The sequence below is a fragment of the Rhinolophus sinicus genome, chromosome 18 (assembly GCF_057876585.1).
Source record: "Rhinolophus sinicus isolate RSI-liver-muscle chromosome 18, RSI-T2T, whole genome shotgun sequence".
Lineage (NCBI taxonomy): Eukaryota > Metazoa > Chordata > Mammalia > Chiroptera > Rhinolophidae > Rhinolophus > Rhinolophus sinicus.
The window spans coordinates 38014773-38021856 of NC_142518.1; the positions used below are offsets into that span (position 1 = coordinate 38014773).

At 48.0% G+C, this 7084-nt stretch overlaps 1 pseudogene; it reads right to left on the bottom strand.

Moving 5' to 3' along the window:
* Positions 1–3377: 3377 nt before the first annotated feature.
* LOC109438704 (phosphoserine phosphatase pseudogene) lies at positions 3378–6015 on the bottom strand (annotated as a pseudogene).
* Between the last annotated feature and the right edge of the window lie 1069 nt (positions 6016–7084).

A 7084-nucleotide genomic window follows, 5' to 3' on the forward strand; every position in this document is an offset into this window, starting at 1 on the left:
AAAGAAAGTTTGATATTTACAGTATTCCATTTTCTTCAGCACGCTTACTTTCCCCATTCCCATATTCCGGTTCAGGCCTTTACTCTCCCCCTTTTTGAGTTTTGGTTGCCACAAATTGTCCCTGTTGATGTTGGTCGAATAGCCTCCTTTAGTATTTCTTGTAGTGCAGGTCGTGCATTAGAAAATTCCCTCAGCTTCTGTATGTCTGGAAAGGTCTTTATTCCTCCTTCATATCTAAAGGATATCTTTGCTGGATATATTATTCTTGGCTCATGATTTCTCTCTTTCCATAGTTTGAATATTTGGTTCCACTCCCTCCTGTCTTATAGAGTTTCTGCTGAAAAATCTGATGATAATCTAATGGGCTTTCTTTTGTAAGTTACCGTCTTCTTTTCCCTGGTTGCCTTGAGGATTCTTTCTTTGTTGTTGATTTTAGACAGCTTCAATACAATGTGCCTTGGAGAAGGCCTGTTGGGATTGAGGTAATTAGGTGTTCTATTTGCTTCTTGGATTCGAGGGTCCAGTTCTGTCCACAAGTTTGGGAAGTTCTCATTGACAATTTGTTTGAATATAGTCTCTGTTCCCTTCTCTCTTTCTTCTCCTTCTGGTATGCCCATTATTCTTATATTGCTCTTTCTGATGGAGTCAGAAAGTTCTTGTAGAATTCTTTCATTTCTTTTAAGTCTCAAGTCTCTTTCTTCTTCCATCTGTGTAATTTCCAGGTTTCTATCTTCAATGTCACTGATTCTTTGCTCCATCTGGTCAACTCTACTACCTGAGCTGGTTATTTCATTCTTAATTTCTTCTATTGAGTTCTTTATCTCCAGAAATTCTATTTGGTTCTTTTTTAAAATGTCAATCACTTTCGTAAAATGCTCATGCTGTTCTTTGATTGTGTTTCTGAGTTCATTTAACTGCCTATCTGTGTTTTCTTGTATCTCGTTGAGTTTTTTCAGAACTGCAATCTTGAATTCTCTGTCATTTAAGTCACATATTTCTGTATCTTTAAGTGCCTTATCTGGAGATTTTTCACTTTCTTTCTGAGCTATCTTGTTGCCTTGGTTATTCATGGCAATTACTGGTTTACTATTTCTCTTCCTAGACATCTACAGGAGTGGCTTCTGCAACAGGTTGATAGGAAGCAGTCTTTCTTTTGTTTTCCAGTACTTGTTGGTAGAATGTTTTATTTTTTCTCTGACTGCAGCTTATTTTTCTTCTCCCACAGGGTAGTGCTATGTTTTTTCTGCACTATTCCAGCTTCTCACACAATGGGGGGATTCCCTGAAAGGTGGGCTTCTTGTCTGTTAATAGTTCGTTTAGGTCACAGGGCGCAGTGTCCGGGTGGGTATGCGGAGAGCTTTTGATGTTCCAAAGCTCTTCCAGCTCCAGATTCAGAGCCCGTACATTTCAGCAGTTCTGTTTACTCCTGCAGGGATCCGCCCAGATAGGTGGGGCCAGGGGCGGGGTGAGCTGTGAGAGGTGGCCCAGAGCAATGGCGGCGACCACCACCACAGCCGGTCCTGCTTCCACAGCTCCCTCCCGTTTGCTGGAACTAGTTGGGCTGCAAATTTTTGTCTGCGGTCCACAGTTCTCAAAACAGCAAATTTTCTATTGTTTTGATCTGACACTGCTACTGTTCCGCTTCTAGCACCAGGCAGGTGGGGGCGGGGTGAGCTCTGGGAGGGGGGGAGGGGGCGGCTAGTCTCAGTGCCTAAGGCTTCCATTCTCTGCTCGGCAGTGAGGGCTTAAAGCACCGTTTTCAGCTTTCTTCCCTCAGTCTTTTCTCCGAGGTCTCTGCCGTGAGCGTTGGGTTCAGCCGTGTTATATGCTGTCCCCTCAGCCCTGTGGGCCATAAGCGGAGCCCTAACAGTCCGAGTTCTTCCCTCTCCCGCAGCTGCGGTAGTTCCGGGATGCAGCGAGCTCGGAGCACTGAGCTAGGTCTGCGTCCTGTGCCCGCGCGGCTCCGTCTCCACACTTCTCCCTTTCCTCCTCCCCCGCTTGTGCGATTCGCCCACCTGTAGGTGAATTCAGTCGGTAGTGGGCCTCTTCATCTTGTCTGTCTGCTGTGCAGGGAGTCCTTTGTGGAGGTATTGTTGTTCAATTAGTTGTAAATTCCAGGGGAGCTTTACAGAGGCTCACATCACGCCGCCATTTTGATGACGTCCGCTTCGGACTCTTTTTATTTTTTTTAATTTTTAAATTGGGGAATATATTGGGGAGCAGTGTGTTTCTCCAGGGCCCATCAGCTCCAAGTCCTTGTCCTTCAATCTAGTTGTCGAGGGTGCAGCTCACTGGCCCATGTGGGAATCTCACCGGCAACCCTGTTGTTCACAGCTCGCACTCTAACCAACTGGCCATCCTGCGGCCCGTAAAAAATATTTTGGATCACCATACTCTCTCACTTCTCCTTCTGGGTTTCTGACAAAAATTATAGATATTTAAGTATTTTCTCACAGGTCCTTAGGATTCTGTTCATTTTTCTTTCAATCTCTTTTTCCCTGAGTTGTTTGGATTGAATAATTTCTATTTATCAATCTTCAAGTTCTGTATTTTCTCATCTCCATTCTGCTACTGAACCCATCCAGTGAGATTTAAATTTTGTTATCATATTGTTCACTTCTAAATTTCTACTTGTTTTTCTCTTTAAATATTTTTTTTTTTGAGCCAAGACCTTCTATATTTAAATTTGTTTTAAAGCGTTCATGATTGCCTTCGAGACTTTGTCAGATAATCCCAACCTCTCAGTCTTCCTTGCATTGGTGTCCATTGATTGTCTTTCCCATGTTAGTTGAAATTTTCCTGGTTCTTCATATTCTGAGTAATTTTGATTTATATGCTGGACATTTTGAAAATTAGGCTAGAAGACACTTGGTTTTGTATAAATTCTATGGAGTATGTTGCCATTTCAGTTTTAGGAGGCATTCTACCTCTCTTCACAGGCAGCCACTATACATACCTCTTGCTGTTGTGGCAGGGTCAGGACAGGCAGGATGGTGGGTCATGGAGGAGGAGGGGTCAGATGAAGATGGGAGACATTTCGGGGTCATTATTTGAGGTATCTGGGTCCTGGAGTTACCAAAACTGCAGAGAAACCAGCCCACACAGCACACGGGATGCAGTGTGTAAGGAAAGAAATGTGCATGCCCAGTGGAACCCATCTGCTCATTGGCCACTGATGTGTGTGTGTGTGTGTGTGTGTGTGTGTGTGTAAAGTTCCAGGAGCACAGCTGCACAGGTCGTTTCTTAGCATCCGGTTTCCTTCTGGTTGGCTGAGACTCAAATGGTAGGTGCTCCAATCAGTCATCGGAGGACTTTAATGTAAATGAGTGTGAGGGGAGAGCCAGAGGGCTTTGTGCGGGTCTGAGAGGTCCAGTTGGTGGGCTGAGAGGAGGAAGGCCTATAGGCCATTGTCTTTCTCCTCTCAGGTGTAGAGGTCACCATGGCCCTACTTGTCGTGGCGAGGCCAGAGAAAGGGAGGATGGTGGGCTGAGGAAGGGAGGGCTTCAGATGAAGATGGGGAGATACTTGTGTTCATTATTTGAGGTATGTGGGTCCTGGACGCACCAAGATCAGCCAGCAAAGGACAGACTTGGGAGTCCTCCGTCAGGCCTGTAAAGGAGAGGGGAATCCCTTCCAAGCAGTGAGGGATGCAGCACGTATGCCCAGTGCCGCATACTTATGAATCAGCCATTGGAGTGGGGTTTGTGCAAGGTTCGGGGAGCCGAGCTGTGCGGGTCACGTTTTACTGTGCGGTTTCTTCTTTGTTGACTGAGACTCAACCAGTAGGTGCTCAGATCAGTTGTCTGAGGACTTTAAGTGTGAGTGAGGGGAGAGACAGGGGGCTTTTTGTGGGTAGGTGAGATCTGTGGCCCTGGAGGAGGAAAGTACTGGAGGTTGTTGCCTATTTTGCTTAAGGTGTAGCAGCTTCCAGGGCCCGTGTGGTTGTGGTGGGGCATGAACAAAGGTGGACGATGGGCTATGGAAGGAAGGGGGTCAGATGAGGATAGGGAAAGACTTGTGTTCATTATTTATTTGGCCAACAGAGCACAGATTCTGGAGTCCTTGTTCGGGCTCGTTAGGGGGCAGACAAATCGCCCCACACTGCGCCCACAATGCAGTGCATATGCACAGTGCTGTGTGACTTCCCATCCGCCATTAACAAGGGGTATGTGTAAGGTTAGGGGCATGGAGCTGTGAGGGTTATGTCTTTTTTTTTTGAGATTGAATTGGTTTTATTTATTGTTTGTTTTATCTTACAGTGATATTTAGATTTTTTTGTTTAACTCTTCATAAATCTTACTGAATTCTAAAGCAGCTGTCTAAAACAAAAGTATAACTGGAAAAAATTAGTATGTTTAATACATACAGCAGGAGGACAGACTTCCATGTCTGTGGCTCCATCTCTAATCATGACTAGTTTCTTAAAATGAAACTTTTCCTTTAAAAGTTTAATAACTTTTCCTTTCCCACCAGATTCAACTGTAGGCTGCATCTCATCAAAACCTGTATATTCACCATTAAAGTAGAATTTCAGCCTATTAGCAAATACATTGGTTGATGGGCCATTGAGCTTTGAAGTGACATGCTCTACAATGCTCCTAAAGCCACCAGATATTAGGAAAACCTGAACATTTTGCTCTTGTAGGCGACTTACTAACCCCCTTATGCCAGGGGTCAGGTGTGGGAGGTGTTCTGCTATGAGCCTCTGCACCTGCTCTCTGGAAGGCCGGATCAGAGCTAAGCGCTCTGCGAGGGCAGCCTTGAACAGCACTGCCCCGCTCATGGCTCGGCACGTCATTTCTGACACAGCATCCTCAACTACACAGACGTTGGCCAGCTCATCAATTCCTTCTTCTTTGATGACCATGCTGTCAACATCAAAGCATACTGCGTCAGCTGAATAGAAGAGTTTCCTCAACTCTGAGTGGGAGACCATCCTTAGAAGAATTTTACTCTCAGCGCTGCTCCTTCCGGGGTCACTGCCACCCACTGCAGGGCCGATTGCTGGCTCCCACGCTCAGGCGCGTGGCTCTAGGGGAGGCGACCAGTGCAGACACGCAGAACCTTTCTTCACCAAACAATCCTATGATATCTGCTGATAAGTGCAGTGGTACCTGGTCTATTTTGCAGGTGTTTTATCTAACCTGAAGCCTGCAGAGTGGAGCTGGGAAGAAGCCCATAGCCCCACCCCTTGGAGAGGAGGGTTATGTCTTATAGCAGGTTTCTTTCTCCTTTTCTGAGACTCAACTTGTAGGTACTCATATAAGTCCTTGGAGGAGTTTAAGTGTGAGTGATTATGAGGGGAGAAACAGTGGGCTTTGTGTGCCTTGGAGGGGGATGATCTGTGGTCTGAGAGGAGGAAGGTTCTGGAGGTCGTCGGCTTTCTTCTCTCAGGCATAGCGGCCACCATGGCCCTTGTTGTGATGGGGTCGGGAGACAGGAGGATGGTGGGCTGTGGATGGGAGAGTGTCAGATGAGATGTGGGAAGACTTGTGTTATGATAGTTATTTGGTGTATGTGGGTCTGGAGGCCCCATGGTTGGCAGAGAGGGGACAGACTCAGGAACCTTCAGTCGGGCCAGTAAAGGGGTGGAGAAATCACTTCACTCAGTGTATGCAATGCAGTGCGCATGCCCAGTGGGTTTTCCTTTCTATTGGTCATTGGCGTGGGGGATGTGTTCAAGGTTTCAGGAGCCGAGTTGTGCGGGTCATGTCTTACAGTCCGATTTCTTCCTAGTTAGCTGAGACTCAACTGCTAGCATCTCAGATCAGTACTCGAGGAGTTGAAGTGTCATTGACTGTGAAAGGAGAGTCAGTGGCCTTTGTGCAGGTCGTGAAACATGATATTTGGTAGCTGAGGAGATTCTTGAGGTCATTCTCTTTCTTCCTCAGGGGTACAGGCAACTATGGCCCTTGTCCTTGTGGTGGAGGCGGGTTGAGGGAGGACAGTGGGCAGAGGAGGGTAGAGGATGAGGTGAACGAAGTGACTCGTATTGGTTATTTGAGGGATGTGCTGACTCGGGAGTCTTCCGTGAGGCTTTTAAGGGGATGGAGAAATCACACTCCATCTCATGAGCAATGCAGTGTGCATGACCAGTTCGGTGTGCCTTTCCATTGGTCATTGGTGTGAGTGTTGTGTGTGTGCTAGGTTCTGGAAGCCGAGCTGTGCGAGTCGCAACTTACAGCCTGGTTTCTTCTTCGTTGGCGAAGACTCAACAAGTAGGTGCTTAGTTAAGTTCTCCGAGGAGGTTTAAGGGTGAGTGATTATGCAGGGAGAGACAGCGGGCTTCGTGTGCCTCGGAGCAGCACCCTCTGTGGCCTGAGAGGAGGAAGGTCCTGGACGTCTTCGTCTTTCTTCTCTTGCGCGTAGCGGCCACCATGGCCCTTGTGTTGGGGTCGTTAGAAGGGAGTATGGTGGGCTGCGGAGGCAGAGGGCGTCAGATGAAGACCCGGGGTGACTTGTTAGTTATTTGATGTATGTGGGTCTGGAGGCCCCACAAATGGCAGAGAGAGGACAGGCTCGGGAGTGTTCGGTCAGGTTCGCAAGGGGGTGGGGAATTCGCCCCGCCCCTCGTGTGCCACGCAGTGCGCATGCCCAGTTTGGCGTAACTTCCCATCGGCCATTGGTGTAGGTGTGTGCGTGCGACATCTTGCAGTTGGTTTCTTCGTCTTGGCTAAGCATCAACTGGTAGGGGCTCAGATGAGTACTCTGAGGGGGTTTAAGTGTGATTGAGAGGCGAGAGACAGCGGGCTTCGTGTGCCTCGGAGCAGCACCCTCTGTGGCCTGAGGAGGAACGTCCTGGAGGTCTTCGTCTTTCTCTCGGGCATAGCGGCCTCCATGGCCCTTGTGTTTGGGTCGTTAGAAGGGAGTATGGTGGGCTGCGGAGGCAGAGGGCGTCAGATGAAGACCCGGGGTGACTTGTTAGTTATTTGGTGTATGTGGGTCTGGAGGCCCCACAATTGGCAGAGAGAGGACAGGCTCGGGAGTGTTCGGTCAGGTTCGGAAGGGGGTGGGGAATTCGCCCCCCCCACCCTCATGTGCCACGCAGTGCGCATGCCCAGTTTGGCGTAACTTCCCATCGGCC